The sequence below is a fragment of the Narcine bancroftii genome, chromosome 5, assembly GCF_036971445.1.
Source record: "Narcine bancroftii isolate sNarBan1 chromosome 5, sNarBan1.hap1, whole genome shotgun sequence".
Classification (NCBI taxonomy): Eukaryota; Metazoa; Chordata; class Chondrichthyes; order Torpediniformes; family Narcinidae; genus Narcine; species Narcine bancroftii.
Genome location: NC_091473.1, coordinates 232,377,024 through 232,394,524, shown reverse-complemented (window position 1 = coordinate 232,394,524; position 17,501 = coordinate 232,377,024). Strand labels below are relative to the sequence as shown.

The 17,501-nt window shown below is 35.8% G+C and overlaps 1 protein-coding gene across 6 annotated transcripts in view; it reads left to right on the top strand.

Annotated features, from left to right (window-relative positions):
* Nucleotides 1-17,501, top strand: part of LOC138765026 (neuron navigator 1-like) — a 674,255-nt gene that overhangs the window by 129,851 nt on the left and 526,903 nt on the right. The gene's annotated exons all lie outside the window — the stretch shown is intronic.

The window sequence follows — 17,501 nt, the reverse complement described above, 5'->3', positions numbered from 1 at the left end:
TTTAAATATTGTGCTAAAAGGAGCTTTAAAAACAAAAGTAAATATCTGCAGTGAATTTTTTTTATGTAGCACAATTCGAACTCTTTCCCAGCCAAAGTGCTTCAGTATTCGCTCCATTTTAAGCAAGAACCAACTTTTTTTTTAACTTTCTCTTTGTATCAAGTGAAATGGAGCAAAGCATATACACACTCAAATAATATTACTTGAGATGAGTTGTAGTTACTGATTTCCAATTCCTTGTCGACCCTCCTGTAATTAGGAAGAGGAGATGAGATGCCATTTTTTTTTAAACACAAAAATCACAAGAGGCGAATGTGAGGCGGTTTAAGGTTCAGTAAATACCTACTGGCTACCTTGTAGACATTCAAAGGGTGATTTGAACTGCTGTCCCGAGTGCCACTAATTCTTTTTTCTTTTCTTTGGCTTGGCTTCGCGGACGAAGATTTATGGAGGGTGTAAAAGTCCATGTCAGCTGCAGGCTCGTTTGTGGCTGACAAGTCCGATGCGGGACAGGCAGACACGGTTGCAGCGGCTGCAGGGGAAAATTGGTTGGTTGGGGTTGGGGTTGGGTGTTGGGTTTTTCCTCCTTTGCCTTTTGTCAGTGACAAAAGGCCACTAATTACTCTTACAATAACTGATCACCAAATTATTGTTAGAATCTGTATGTTCAGTTTTATATTACAATGCTCAGGTCAGAGAACTTTCATAAAAAGCCCTTGATTTAAAACTAGTCAAAATTTTAATCCAGTGATTGATGACATCTATTTTTAGATAAAATTAATTTTAGCTGGATACAGTATGTAGTCCCAAGGAAAAATGTGATTCTGAGAAGGATTGCAATACACTTTAGTGACCTGTGAATATTTCAAATGCTTGATCCAAAAGTTTTTTTTTCCCCTGTGCGAATGTGAAATTTCATAGATTGGCAGTCATGGTACATTTATGTTATAGCCTCTGAGATTGAATAAAGCTTGAATAAAGCTTAATGGAGGATGATCTGAATTGAAAAGGATGTTAGAGGATTTGGATCTACAGTTGCTTCATTCAGTTCATGTGCTCACCAATATTGAATTACATGCCTGAGGCATACGGTGAAATTTTAGTTGCAAACACATATTTAAAAATATTTTTAATACTTAAATATGTACCTCCTATTCCATTGATAAAGCCAGATGAGAGCTCTCTTTTTGCCTTGATATAGGTACAAAGTAATTTTGCAAAAGACATGCTTTCCATGAACATGTCAAAAAACCATGCCATGCAGCTGTAATATAAGAATGTTACTAGTATTCAAGATATTCTAAATTCTCATTAACCTGAAGTATTCAATTGATAGATAAACATTAGAAAGCACTGAAATTTTCTCAATCACCGTAATTAACATGATCAAAATCAACTATGAACAAATTGCATAGTTCATTAACAGTAAACAGTTGAAGGATTGTATCTTTTTGCAAAAATATGCAGACGGAGGGAGTCAGCCAAAAGCCTCAACAAATATGCTATTGAATATTAGTATTTATTTATTTTTATAGTAGGAATGGTTTATACTGGATTCTTAATTATGATTTTTGGGAAAGAATAATATAAATGACCCTTTTGTAATTTTTGTGGAAGGCAACGTAAATAGAATTTGTGAAGATGTAAAATGGGAAACAAACGATCTGTCATATTTTTAAAGACAACTTTAATTATGCTTGATTTTTTTCCCAAGCCTTCTTGTAATGTTAATATGTAGCAATGCTTGTGATATTTCTGCAACCATTACCAGATGTAAAATGTTAGTGAATAAGTCTTGATCTGATAAAATATATATTTTATCGTGCTAATAACATGTTATGCTCACAATAGTGAAAACCTTTCTTCAAAGCAGTTTGCAAATCACAATTGTTATTTGGAAAATCACTTGGAATAGAATACCCAAATGACATAGTGGTGTTCTTGCATCAAGACCAGATGTTTGCCATTACCTATTTTCCCTTCAAACACAAACTAAAATTGCAAAGTGCCATAAGTGATTATGGAAACAATCAAACTTTTGGCTTTCTTTTCTAGTATATTTGTAGATGAGAAAGTAATCAAGGAAGTATTAGAAATGCCATGTGTGGATAATATAATTCACATGTATGATATTTTCTATTCTCATCTCTTTAATTTCCTTGTAAACTTAGTTACCTTTTTTTCTTGTTGTACCTTTCATCTCTGAGCCAGAGTTGATAGGATTTATGTTCCATTACCAAAGGCTTGAACATTAGGCTGATATTCTAGTGCTGTGCAGAGAAGTATTTGCCTCCCTGAAGTGTCACCTTTGAGATGAAATGCAGACTGGGCTCCATCATCCCTCTTGGGACTTCCTGAAGAAGGACAGAGAAGTTGCACCATTTGAGCCATGAACCAATATCATGAGAGTGGACCTAGGCAATTTTGGTGGGACTCCCTCCTGCATGAATTGCTACCATTTTTCTTTCTCTCAAGTTGTATCATTTTCCACTGCCAATAATTTTAATGCATTTATCCTTTGTTTCTTGAAAATGTTGCTTTTCCATCTGAAATGCTTGCTCCCCGACTTTCAGTCATTGATTAATATGTTGTAAAAAGTCGTGAATAAATCCCAGGACGTGGCACAAATCTTAGAATTATGTCATTTGTCATATTGTTAATTTGCCTTCAATTCCATGACTGTTAGCTAGCATTCCTTCTACTGAAAATTCCATGATCTTGTGGAAGCCTTTAGAATCAGAATAAGGTTTGTTGTCATGAATATGTGTCATGAAATTTGTTGTTTTGTGGCAATGGCATGGTGCAAAATTTTCTATAAATTACAGTTCCAAAACTACAAGATTTTTAGAAAAATTTAATTAGTGGAAAAAGAAAAACAAAGTGAGGTAGTGTCTTTAAGGTTCATTGTCCATTCAGAAATCTGCTGAGGGGAAGAAGGTGTTTTTGTCATGTTGGGTTCTTGTACCACCACCTCAATGGTAGCAGTGAGGATCTTTGATGATGCAGCCTGCTTTTTTGAGACACCATCTCTTAACAAAAAATATATTCCATAGGCATTCCTGTGTGCCACTTTAGCTTATTTTCATAAGTGCAAGTTAATTGTAACCAAGGCTTTACAGATTCATGTTGATATTCTCTAATTTTCTCACATTCTCTTTGGTTTGAGTCACTCTATTCTTCATTTACAGTTCTGTAGTTCCCCGTAACAGATGTTGCACAATTTCCTGCTTTCTCATCTTTCTTATAGAATCACAACTGTAATTTTTCAACTTAAAGAATGCTGATTAGTAAATGTTCCCAATCCAATTAGTTTAGATTGCATAAATTAGATTCTGTAATTAACATTTTTTGCTCTATTTCTCGCAAAGATGAGCACCTGCACCAAAATGTGAAAAAAAGATGAAATAAATTTATATCCCTACTGTCCATTTGGACTAATTCTTCCATGCCAGCCAAGTTCTGAGCTAATCCTAATTGCTTGCATTTGATTCTCTTGGAAACTAGTTTCTCCTCATCTCCATCCTAAGTTGCAGGTAGGTGGGGGGTTGTTGAAAGGGGGGAGAGTTAGATTTGGATGGAGATGCAGAAGAACTGTTATTCCCAGAGAGTACTATGGCAACAGCAAAGGCCAGCTCACGAAATGTATTTTTCCAGATTAGGAGGATTGAGGGTGACTGGGGAGAAGGCAGGTAGGTGTAGCCGTAATGTTAGGTTCAAAAGCCAGATTAGCGAAACCTTGCTTGCATATCTTATGATTTATATCCCTCCCAGCCCTTCCTATCCAATTACAATATTCAATATCTTTTGAATTTTGTAATTGCGCTCACTTCTATAGTTTCCTCTGGCAGCTCATTCCAGATACAGAGCCAATTCTGAGTGAAATTAAGAACATGAGAAATTGGAGCAGGAGTAGACCATTTGCCCATCGAGCCTGCTCTGCCATTCAATGAGATCATGGCTGATCTGATGACAGGCTCATCTCCACCTACCTCCGCCTTTTCCCCTAGTGTAAAAATCTTGTCTTAAATATATTTACTGAGGCCGTCTCCACTGCTTCAATGGGCAGCAAATTCCACAGATTTACCATCCTCTGAGACAAGCTTATCTCTGTCTTAAATTTACTTATCTGAATCTTGAGGCCATGAACCCTAGTTCTGGTCTCGCCTACCATGAATGTTGCCCCTCTTCAGTTTCACTCCTCCTTAAACCTGCACCCTCTTGCTCTAGAGTCATCTACGTTGTGAGCATTCACTTTACCCATTCCTCATGATTTTAAAAATAAAAAGTTCTATATGGTTGCTTCTTAGCCTCCAATATAATGGATTATGTTAAAGGAGCCTATCAAACCTCTCTCATAACTCAAGTCCACCAGTCCTAGCAGCATTCTGTTGAATCTCATCTGCACACTTTCTAATTTGTGTCCTTGTAGCTGGGTAAACAGACTGCACGCAGCATGATCCTATCAATAATTTGTACAACTGTATTATGAGCTCCTGACTTTTGTACTTAATAACACACTCAATGAAGGCAGGCGTGCCAAACAGCTACTTGACCACTAGTCCACCTGCCACATTGCTTTCAGGAACAATATGAGAAAGTAAATAAGATTTTGGCACCAGTTGATCTAGTGAAGGTGAAACATTTGGATTCTTAAATGGCAAAGGGTATTGAAAGTTTAATCAGGAAAGAAAAAACAAATTATTTGGCAAGTATCAGCAATTGGGATCAAGTTTAATTTATTGTCTAATACATAAGTACGGGGGCGTGGCAAGATGGCGTAGAGTCTAGACGTGTAATCTCGACCTCTCTGGCCAGACTTTTAAGTACCTGTTTTTTAACCCTTTGTTTTCAAGTTTTAAACTTTTAATATTTTAGTTTAAAGTATTAAGGAACTATTATGGCCATTAATGGTAAAAAGATTAAACCTCAAGTACAGAAGAAGTTACATTTTTGAAGTGCTGAAGATTTGGGGCCTAGATGACTTGATACAGCTTCAGGTTTAATCTCTTCAGTGTCTAAACCTCAAAGACTGCCTGTGGGAGCAGAAAAAAAATGTCTACTACTCACCAAGTGAAGGATGGCGCTGGAATTACCCATTCTCTGGAATTTTGTTCAATTCCCAAGAAGTGGATCCCGATTTGGAAGGACTTTCAATTTCAACGGACGGAGCACGCAGGAAGACGACTCCATTGTTGGAAATGCATCAGGAAGCATTTCAACCTGAAGATATTGCTTTCCTTCGTGATTTTGTGAAAAAACAACGAGATGCGGGGGGAGACCAGCGGTGACCTCCTGAGGAAGTCGGGGTGCTGTCACTGGGAGTCCAGACCCGCAGTAAAACTTTTAAAATGCCTTCTGTTGAGTTGCATCAGGAGCTGCAGTTACCTGGTTTTGCCACTACGTTAGAGAAAGCAGGGCTGAGCTTTTCTGATCTACAGTGTAAGCAACTAAATGCCTTTAATGAATGTGATGGTTCAAATGGTAAGTTCAGAATTGAATATAGTTAAAGCACGTGTGGATGCATCTTATGAAGAATTTTAAAAAAATTTCAGACTGCTTTTTTGGACTGTAAACAACAAGTGGCTTCTAACACAGAAAAAGTGTTGAAGGTTGAAAAATCAGTCATAGAATTGGGAGAATGTGAGAAGGAGTTAGAGAGGAAAATAGACTATTTGGAGAATCAAAGCAGAAGGAATAATGTGAAAATCCTTGGTTTGCCAGAAGGTATAGAAGGACAAGATCATCTTTATTTTTTAAAAGACTGGATCCCACAAGTATTAGGGCAAGATTTTCTTTCTGGAGGCTTGGTACTGGAAAGCGCCCATAGAGCTCTAAGAAGAACACCCTCAGCTGGTCAACCACTGAGACCGGTAACAATTCGATGTTTGAATTATTTGGACAGAGAAGCAATACTTCGACTAGCAGTGAAAAATGCGAGACAACAACAAACTCCATTATTGATCCAGAATAACAGTTTTTTTTTTATCTTGATTTGAGTCAAGAGGTCATTCAACATCGACGTCAATTTAATCCAGTTAAAGAAGTTTTGTGGTGTAAAGGTTATAAGTCTTCTTTTCGCGACCCGGCAGTGTTGAAGGTGTTTTATGGAGACTATCAATTTCGTTTTTTTTTTGAGAATGATCGTGAAGCAATGATTTTTGCTGATTCATTGCCAGATATAAGAGGACAAAGACGTAGTCCACCATTGTCTCCTAAAGAAAAATCTGGTTGTTCTGGAAACGGAAGAAATGGCAGAAATGGGAAAAACTGTAATGGAAAGAGTTCAACTTCTTCTGAAATGGGATCTTCGAGACTGGAATCTCTTGGATGAAAAGAAGAATTTTCTTTTTCCTCTTATTATGATATTTTGAAGTTATTTATTGTTTGGCTGGGGAGGGAGAGATTTGCTCTAAGTTCTTTACTAGTCATCAGCCACTGGTGGGTGACCCACACCCAATTTTTGTTTAGGGATTACTACCTTTTGGTAGATTTTTTGAGGAGGGGATTTTCTTTTTTTTTATTCTTTTTAAATTTTAGTTAGCATTTAATTTGTGATTTTTTTCCTATTGGAGGGCCTATATACATTGATTTGAGTTTTCATATAAAGATATTATTGGTATTTAGTAATAATAGTAGATATGTTGAAGTTGAGGTTTGCTACTTTTAATGTTCGAGGATTAAACAGTCTGATTAAGCGTAAGCAAGTCTTGGCGTATATTAAGAAAATGAAAATTGATATTGCTTTTTTACAAGAAATACATTTGAATGTGAAGGAAAGTATGAAATTAAAGAGGGACTGGGTTGGGCATGTATATTCTTCTTCATTTAACTCTAGGGCTAAAGGTGTAGCAATCTTGATACATAAAAAATTATCTTTTGAATTACAATCAATGGAGGAAAAGGCAGGATGTATTCTTAAATTGAATTGTAAGATTTTTAGTGAATTTTGGACTTTACTTAATATTTATGCCCCAAATGTAGATGATGAAATATTTATTTCAGATGCATTTTTATGTTTGGGTCAGGCTAATGATAATATTTTAGTTGGTGGTGATTTTAATTGTGTTTTGGAACCTTTATTAGATAAATCTCCGAAGAAAGTTAAGAAATCCAAGATGGCAGATCAGGTCCAAGCGTTGATGAAAGATCTTAATTTAGGAGATATTTGGAGACGTCTTAATCCGACAGAGAAAGATTTCTCCTTTTATTCATCTAGACATGAATCGTTTTCAAGGATTGACTTCTTTTTAGTATCGGCACATTTACAAGGGAAAATACAAGCGGAATATAAAAGTAGGGTGCTTTCAGATCATTCTTTGTTATATTTTACATATGCAACTTCTGAGAAAATTCAAGTGGCTTATCGTTGGAGGTTTAATACAATGTTGTTAAAAAATATGGAATTTATTGATTTTTTGAAAAAACAAATTCTTTTTTTTGAAAGAAAATTCTAATTCTGTTCAATGTAAGTTTGTATTATGGGATGCTATGAAAGCTTATTTGAGAGGACAAATAGTTATACTTCTAAAATAAAAAAGAATCGATTAAATCAGAGTCTTGAATTAGAGAAACAGATTGATGAGTTAGAAAAGAAATTCCAGAAAGATGCTACAAAAGATCAGAAAATAGAATTATCTAGGTTGAAATTGGAATATAATGCTTTGCAATCTTATCAATTTGAATCTGTGATTAATAGGACTAAATAATGGTATTATGAATGGGGAGAGAAAGCACATATGGTATTGGCATGGCAATTAAAAAAAGAACAGATTTCGAGGACTATTAATGCTGTTAGATGGAATTCTCTTATTACTTATAAACCTCGTGAGATTAATGATGAATTTTGTTCATTTTATAGAAAGTTATATACATCTGAAGGAAAACAAGGAACTGGATCGATTGATCTTTTTTTAATCACAGTTGAATTTACCGATATTAGAGGATGCAGATATACAGTAGTTAGAAGAACCATTTACTGATTCAGAAATTAAAATGGCTATGATGGAAATGCCGAATGGTAAATTGCTTGGTGATTATGGATTTTCGGTTGAATTTTATAAAATTTTTTATGATGATTTATCTACAGTGTTTGGGGATGTATTACGTCAAGTTGGAGAACATTATGAATTACCTGAGTCTTGTTCTAATGCTTTAATTACAGTAATTCCAAAAAAAAATAGAGATCCTTTGAAAGTATCTTCATATAGACCAATTTCATTGTTAAATGTAGATTATAAAATAATAGCTAAAATATTAGTGAATAGATTGGCTAAATTTTTACCTAAGTTGATTCATATGGATCAAACAGGTTTTATAAAGAATAGATATGCTTCAGATAATATTTTGCATATGATTAGTTTGATTAATAGATTTCGACAATCTTCAGATCACCCGATGGTGATATCTTTAGATGCAGAAAAAGCATTTGACAGAGTTGAATGGAATTTTTTGTTTAAAGTTTTGGAGAAATTTAAGTTTGGTCCTTTTTTATTGGTTGGATTAGGGCTCTATATAGTAAACCGGTAGCTAGAGTATTGATGAATGGTTTGATTTCAGAACCTTTTAAATTGACTCGATCAACTCGTCAAGGTTGTCATTTATCACCAGCTTTGTTTGCGTTAGTGATTGAACTTTTAGCACAGCTGATAAGACAAAATACACAGATACAAGGCATGAAAGCTTTAGACGAGGAGTATAAAATTAATTTATTTGCTGATGATGTATTGGTGTATTTAACAAATCCAGCTCAGTCACTTGTGCACTTGAAGGAGTGTTTAATACAATATGGATGTCTTTCTGGATATAAAGTTAATTGGGGAAAAAAGTGAAATATTACTGGTAAGTGAAGGAGATTATTCAGTTTATAAGAATATTATTAATTTGAAATGGACTAATCGAATTAAATATCTGGGTATAATTTTGGATGTTAATTATCAATCTTTATATAAATTAAATTATGTTCCGTTAATAAAAAAAATTAAAAACTGATTTGATTAAATGGAAAGATTTACCTATTAATTTATTGGGTAGGATAAATACAATTAAGATGAATATTTTTCCACGTATACAATATTTGTTTCAATCTATTCTGTATTTACTTGATAATATTTTTTTTCGAGACTTGAATAAAATGGTTAGGGAGTTTTTATGGAGAGGTAAATTTTCGAGAGTAGCTTTGAATAAATTAACTTGGAAATATGAGTCAGGGGGATTACGTTTACCACATTTTCAAAATTATTATGAAGCAGCCCAACTTAAATTTATTAGTTCATTGATGGATTTGGTACGGCCTCCTAGTTGGGCCAAAATTGAGATGGTAAATATTTCTGAATTTGAAATACATCAATTTTTGTTTAGATGGAATATAAATTTGTTACAACAATATAATGTGCCTATACTAAAACATTTAATTAAGTTATGGATAAAGAAAAATAAAACGATAGGCTCTAGGGGTAAATTATAGGCTTTGACTCCGTTGTATAATAATCAGCTTATTTCTTTTTCAGTACATAATCGAAGTTTATTGCATTGGAGATTTAAAGGTGTGAAAAATTTTGGAGATTATTTTATAGAGGGCAAATTTTTATCTTTTAATTGGATGAGGGACAGTTTTGGTATTGATAAGAACTCTTTGTTTCTCTATTATCAAATTCGATCTTTGGTAAAACTTATGTTTGGTAGAGATATGATTTTACCTGAAATGACTAAATTTGAGACTTTTCTTATGAAGGTACCAGAGAAGGGTTATATTTCATCTATGTATCAAATATTACAGGATGGTATGAATAAAAAGGGTTGGGATAGATCTAAAAGTAAATGGGAAGTGGATACTGGTTTTATTTTTTCCGAGGATGATTGGCTAGATATCTGTTATGATAGTGTAACTAGATTGATAAATGCACGTTATGCAATGATTAACTATAATTTTTTACATCAATTATATTTAACACCTGAAAAATTTATAAAGTATTGTTTTCATGAATCAGATTTGTGTTTTAGATGTGGTAATACAGTTGGAACTTTTTTTCATGCTGTTTTCATGTATACATATACAATCTTTTTGGAAGAAAATTCAATTTTTTTTAGAATACCTGTATAAGATTAAAATACTTTTAGATCCGACAATATGAAAGGCTTGGGATTAGATAAGTTTCAGCTTGCTTTTGTGTATTTAGCTTTATCTGTAGCGAAAAAATGTATTGCTAGTACGTGGAAAGATACAAGTATGATTGATATTAATCGATGGCATAATGAAATGAGATACTGTTTAATAATGGAAAAAATGACATGTTTCGTGTGATAATTATATATTTAATTAATAAGTGGTTGTTATGTTCAGAATATTTATATTTCAATTTACATTGATTAGATCTTAATATGTATATTTAATTTTTCTTTAATATTTTTTTCTTTTTTCATTCTTTATGGCTCTCCTTAGGAGAGTTGGCTGAAGGGGGGGTGGGGGCTCTTTTTTTCCTATATATAAAAAACTAACGTTCATGTTTATGGTTAATTGTTGTATATTTCATATACTATTTGTGTTTTGAACAAATAAATAAAGTTTAAATAAAAGAATAGAATATACTCAAGTATAGTTGCAATAAAAGTTTAACTTCTTACAACTTCCCTGGTATAGTAAAATCCCTGCTATCTGGAATTCAAGCAACCAGCAGCCTTGAACAAATGGCAAAGAAAAAGCAGAAAATAAATTGGTAAAAGACACGAAAGTTTAAAATGGCTTCCTCCCACCCCCCTCCCCCCCCCCCCCCCCCCCCCCGCCCTAAGTGGTTAGCCCACCGATCTGTATCATCCACACAATCTCAAGCAACTGGAAAATTCACTTATCCAGCATCTACCATTCCCCATAGGTGCCAGATACTGGAGGGTTTACTGTACTTAAAACGACACATGAAGGAAAAAAAAGACACTATAAAGGAAGAAGAAAAAAAATCATAAATATTCACAGCTGGCTGAAGTGCACAACAAATGGTCTGTGTTGGTAGTGCAGACAGTGCTTTGGTGGTCTTGAATGAAGTAGAGTTTGGAGGAAGAGCATAGTCAGAAAGAGTGTCAATGGCATTAATGTATGGACCAGGGGTCCTCAATCAATACTTCTAATCTCTATTCAAAGAGTGGGACATGGATAATAGGAACTTCAGAGAGGGGAACATGGACAATATGGAGCAGGTCAGTATTCAGAAAGGTGAAAGTGGTAGATGTCATTTGATTAAATCCCCCCCCCCAAAAAAAAAAGCCAGGAGGGATCTATTGCAGGTTCCTTTAGGCAGAACAGGCTGGATTTGTTTGCCCTTCATGAAAGCAAGCTGAGGAGTGATCTGATAGAGGAATATAAAATTATGAGATACAGATTAGGTCAGAATCTTCTACCATGGTAGAAATATCAAAAACAAGAGTGCAAAGGCTTAAAGAGAGGAAAAGCAATTTGGTAGGGTATTTGAAATTGTTTTTGCTGCCAGAGATAACAATGGTGAAATCAGATACAATCATCATGTTTGAGGTGTTTGGAAAGGCACTTACATAAGCAAGGTATTGAAGAAGGATATGGTCCGAATGTGTGAAACTCTGATTAGATGGGTAAAAAGGTTGGCAAGGGGCCAACTCTGTGATTTGGTGGAAAAAGCACAAACAGATTGGGTTTTGTTGGTTGTTCAAGACATACACAAGGAAATTATTCTTTGCCAGTAGCATGAAACACAAGAAGAATTGCATTGCATTCATTTCCACTGTGTCTAATCTTCTGTGTTGAACCTAAAGGAAACTCCTTGGTTTGATTAATGAAATATGTCGTGCAGTAACAATTGCTGAAAATATCATCTTGTGGTCCCACTAGTTTAAGATCAGCTGCAAGGAAAAACCTGGAAACCTGAGACTGGTGAACTTAATGTCTTTGGGGGCAAGATAATGGAAGAGAATCTGAGACAGGATCTAGAATTTGGAAAGGCAAGGGCTAATTTGGAATGGCTTTGTGTGCAGAATTTGTTTCATTAATACGACCATATTAGTGACAAAAAAGATCGATCAGAGCAAGGTGCATTAAATGTTGTCTGAATGGACTTTAGCAAGTCCTTTAACTAGGCCTGCATGGTAGGCTAAATTGCATGTGATCCAGTGTGATCTTGCCAATTGGATATAAAACTGGATAGGTCATAGGCGTTGGAGGATGATGATGGAATGGAAGACTGTGACAAATGATGTGCTGCAGGGATCGATGCTGGGTCGGATTTGTTTGTCATTTACATTAATGATCTGGATAAGAATATCAATGCTATTGGTTGTTAGTTTGCAGCGGACAATAAGATTGGTGGTGCAGGGAACAATTGGGAAGATTATCTATGATTACAGCCTCTCACCTACTTAAAACCAATCCGACTTGCAACCATTCATACATACAACGAAAAAAACTAATAAATTTTTAAAAATATGTAAATATAAAAATTATGCTTGGTTGTATTTCTACCAGTGATAATGGCTAAGTGCGTACAATAGTGACCATCAGACAATTGTGTACCTCATAGCATCTCTCTCAGTTCTCAGGATAAAAGACTGCTGTACAGTGGGCTGTTGAGAGAGTGCAGGGCAGTGGGATCAGTGTGGGGACTTCATTGCAAGCTGACAGGAGAGCATAGGGTAGTGGGATCAGTGTGGGGACTGATAGAGGGCTGTTGGGAGAGCGCAGGGCTGTGGGATCAGTGTGGGGACTAACAGTGCAGGGACTATGTGCCATGCTTACATATGTCTGACTTGCGTCCATTTCGAGATCCGACCAGTTAGTCAGAACATAACTCAGACTTGTGTCAGGGAATGGCTGTACTATCCAAGATTACCTGATCTGCAGTTAGGGAATTGCTGATGTAGTTTAATTCAGATAAATATGGTGATGTATTTTAGACATTTAGACATATTTACAGCATGGAACAGGCCCTTTTGGCTCACCTGCTCAAAACAGGGGAAGAAACCCACACAGACATGGGGAGAACATACAATCTCCTAACAGATAGCACAAGATTCGACCTCGATGGCTGGTGCTATAACACCGTTGCCTTGCTAACTGTACCACCCTTTTTGATGAATCAAACCAGAGCAGGGATAGCACAGTATATGATAGGGGTTGAACAGAGAGACTTGAGATTACAGGTAAAGAATTTCATGAAAATGAGACAGGCCACAGGATAGTGAGGAAGGCATTTGGTGGTTCTTGCCTTTTCTGGCCAAGGCATTGAACATTAAGGGTATTGGGGAGTTGGAGCGGCTGCACAAGATGTTGGTATGGCCACATTTGGAATATTGTGTTCAGTTCTACTGCACTTGCCATTTGAAGGATGTCCTTAAACTTAAAGGGGTGCAAGAAAGATTCACAAAGGTGTTACTAGAATTGGAGGGATTGAGCTATAAGATGTTGGATGGGCTAGGACTTTTTTTTCTCCCCCCTAGAGTAAAGGAAGTTGAAGAGTGACCTTGTAGAGAAATACAGATCTGTAGGCTTAGGGAGGGTCAGGTAAATAGTTGCAGTCCCCCCCCCCCCCCCCCCCAGGATAGAAGGCTAGAGGTTTAAGGTGAGGGGAGGGGAAAGATTTAAAAGGGACCTCAGGACAATTTTTGATCCATAGGAAGGATGATAGGTTTCTGAAAAGCTGCAAGAGGAAGTGGTAGATGTGGGTATTAGTGCAACATTTAATAGCTATTTGGAAATGTTTATATATACGAAAGGGTTGGGGGAATGTTGACAAGATACATTGGCTCAGATGGACAATATGGTCAGCATGGGCCAAAGATCTTATTTCCTTGCTGATTGAAACTCTGATTGAGAATGAGTTAAATTTATAGCTGAAGGTCGACAATCCCTCAATTCAAGGATAATCTCTATCAGAGATTCACATTGGGTTTTCTTGAGTACATATCTTCTGTACATATTGAACACAGATAAGATGCAGACAGTTTGATGTAGAACATCTGTTGCAATTGTACGGTTCTTTCTTCTTTCGTCCTTATGACGTTGTCTTCAGATTTGGGACGGAAAGCTTTTCCTTGAAGCAGGCCACCGCTGATGAAAGACACAATTCCATTTAAGCTGATTGCTGGCTTACTTTTCCAAACTTGATATATCCACACCTGAATCTTCAGGTATGCTTTCAGCATGAGTAAAACACAAAAGTCTGGAGACACTATAATTGAAGAATGCTGGAGAAACTCAGCAGGTCAAACATTGCACTTTATATAGCAAAGATAAAGATGCATAACCAATGTTTTGGGCTTGAGCCCTTCATCAAGGTATGAAGGCAATGTGGCTGGTTGAATACATAGTCATACAGCTGGAGAGCAGCAGGGATTACAGATAGGGAGCAGAGATCACACAGAACTCCCTTTAGAAAGCAAAGTAGACTGTGATTCCAGAAAAGGCAAGAACCACCAAATGCCTTCCTCACTACCCTGTGGCCCTTTGAAACTCTCATCTTATAGACCTATTTCACTATTAAACGTGGTTTATAAAATAGTAGCAAAATTGAAAGAATAATTCATTACTTAATTAATATGGATCAGAGAGGATTTGTTTTTTTAAAAAAAGACAATCTTGGGAAAATGTAGCTAGATTGCTTAGCATAATTCATTTAGAACAAAAAAAAAGGTGACTTGAGTGTTGCAATGGCTTTAGATGGAGAAAAGGCATTTGACAGATTAGAGTGGGATTTTTTATATAAGGTATTAGAAAAGTTTGGATTTGGATTGAATTTTTAAAGTTGGATTAGAGCATTATGTAATAGTCCTCTAAGGCTAAAGTAGTAACAAATGGGCAAGTCTCTATGCCATTTAAGTTAATGAGACAAGCTTATCCTTTGTCACCAGCTTTATTTGTTTTCACCATAGAACCACTTGCACTGATGATTTGTTCTGATATACAAATTAAGGATATTACAGTGGGTCAGGAAGAACATACAATTAGTTTATTTGCAGATTATGTTTTAATGTATTTAGTGTACTTTATATAGCAAGGATAAAAATACATAACCATTGTTATGGGCTTGAGCCATTCATCAAGACATGCTTTCAGCATGCGTTGTTGTTTCTTCTGTCCTCCACAGAATCTGAGAGCTGGAAATAAGGGGCTGTTTAAAGAGAGGAGAACCTGACAGATGTCCAATTGAGCTGATGCATATGAACCATTGCTGGTTTCAGTGAGGATTCTGCCATTATCACAGCAGTGTTCCCATTTGATACCCCAGTCTTTCATCAGCGACATCACTGGAGGTACCTCTATAGACTTGAGGTGTTGTCAGTAGCTCACCAAAGTTTCACATCCATCGATGTGTGCAGGGATGGTGAGAGTATTGTGCATTTGATTCTTGATGTTCCACCAAAGGTTGGAATGCTGTTGATTTTTTTTATCAGCTGAAATGTACTACTGGTTAATAACTAATTCAGTATTGAGGAATCAACAACCAATTGAATTGCTAATCTATCCCAATATTATGATTAATCCAAATAGAAACTAGAAACTTAAAATGTGCACCTAACTTCTAATTGAAAAGAATACCTGGTTGAATAGTTTACTGGGCTAATGAATGGTGACCAGTGACCTTTGGTTTGTCTTGATCTTGGCAGCTTTCCATCATATCGGGTGAGACCTTGTGCTCTGGTGGTCAGCTCCTTGCTGAACATTGTGTGGCAAGTTCAGGAGGTTTACTTTAACATAGCTGACATACCTGCAGCTGATGAACAGTTGCTGGTCTCATTTTTCTCAGGGCCCTCTTAAGCAGCTGATCTTTCCGACATGCCTTGCCTCCGGGGCCCGCTTGAAGCAGATGACTCTCCAGAGACTGTGACTTTTGATATGTGTCTCCTAATTATCTGCCATCTTGATCTATTTTTCATTGTTTTCACTGTAAAAGCCATAGAGATAAGTAGTTTTAGCCAATTCTATTCCTGTAAATGTGTCTCATTTAATTGAGAAAGATAATTTTACTTGTAAAAATATTTCATGATACATATCAAACTAAATTTGGTGAAATTGTGTTTGGAAAATATTGAAACTTTAATTATTTGGCTACAACTGAGTATGTCCCTTATTAACCTTTGCTCTAATGTTTAGTTTTGCTGTATGTGTATAAATCATCTAAGCAATCTATAATTTGTCTCAAGGCTATATTTACCAGCATTAAATCATCCAATTTTCAGACAAGAAAATCTGTAACTTCTTGTTTATAAAACTGTTGATTGAATATAAATGAAAATTGAAGTACTAAATCCTCAAATTAATTTGTACAATTGGAATGACGATTTTGTGGTCTGTCGACATACTTAATAACAGCAAAGCATACGGCAGAATGGTTAGCGTAGCGGTTAGTACAATGCTGTTACTGTGCCAGTGACCAGAATTCGAATCAAGCGCTGCCTGTATAGAGTTTGTACATTCTCCCTGTGTTGTTCTGGGTTTCCTCCCAATCTCTAAAATGTACAGGACTTGGATATTAATTGGTGTATTTGGGGGGAAAATGGACTCATTGACCTAAAAGATTTGTTACCTTGCTAAATTTAAAGGTAAAGGCTCAAGATTGAAAACTCCATCAGAACTAAAAAAAAAACTTTACCTGAAATTATTTTTTCCATTTATTTTTGCATTTTAAATCCATATCTCCTCTCTGGTTGTATATGTCATATATATATTGGACATTTCAACTGCATTGTATTTTTAAAGTCACATTGAAGGGAAAAATTAATTCTTGGGCAACCAGGAATGTATAGTCATCCTTTACTATTTGAAAATAACAGTGGACAACAAAGATTTTTCTTCCTGAACATTTTTGGGTGTATTGTATGGATTATGAGCTGCTGACAACAAAATACACCTTAAAACTTTCCTATCACATACCATTTTTTAGATATAGCCCACTTTTGTGATTTCCTGTTATATTTTAAGTCTACTGTATTTTGCTCACCAAAGCAAGCTGTTTTGGTCAATCCAAGCAAGCCTAGGCATGTAGTGCAGGTGGTCTGAAAATGTCAGGCCTGGGCATGCTGAGTCAGGATAGATGCAGACCGCGATAAAAGCAGATCACATGTACAAATGCTGTGCATTACATTGATATTGGTTGAACACCTGCTGATGCACATGTTCCTCAGGCAATAGCATAATGAATGTCTTCATGAAGATTCTATACAGCAGAAATGTCTAGTAAATCTCACAACAGCTGTGATACATTCAGTTACATTTATGGCGAGTATACACTTATAGAAAAATGGTATCAGAATAACTGGAACCCATCAACGCTGGCCATCTATTGTTGGACAGGCATGAGTGACATCAGATGCTGAGTACAAACAAAAATCAATGGCAAAACAGATTTAGATCATTTGAACTAATGCAAAATGTCAGCATCTTTGTGGTTAAACCTGCTAAATTTAATAAAAAGTTAATTTAATATTACTCCAACTTCCGACAAGATGTAGCAAATCTGAAATTACCTTTGTGTTCAGCTTGAATTTGT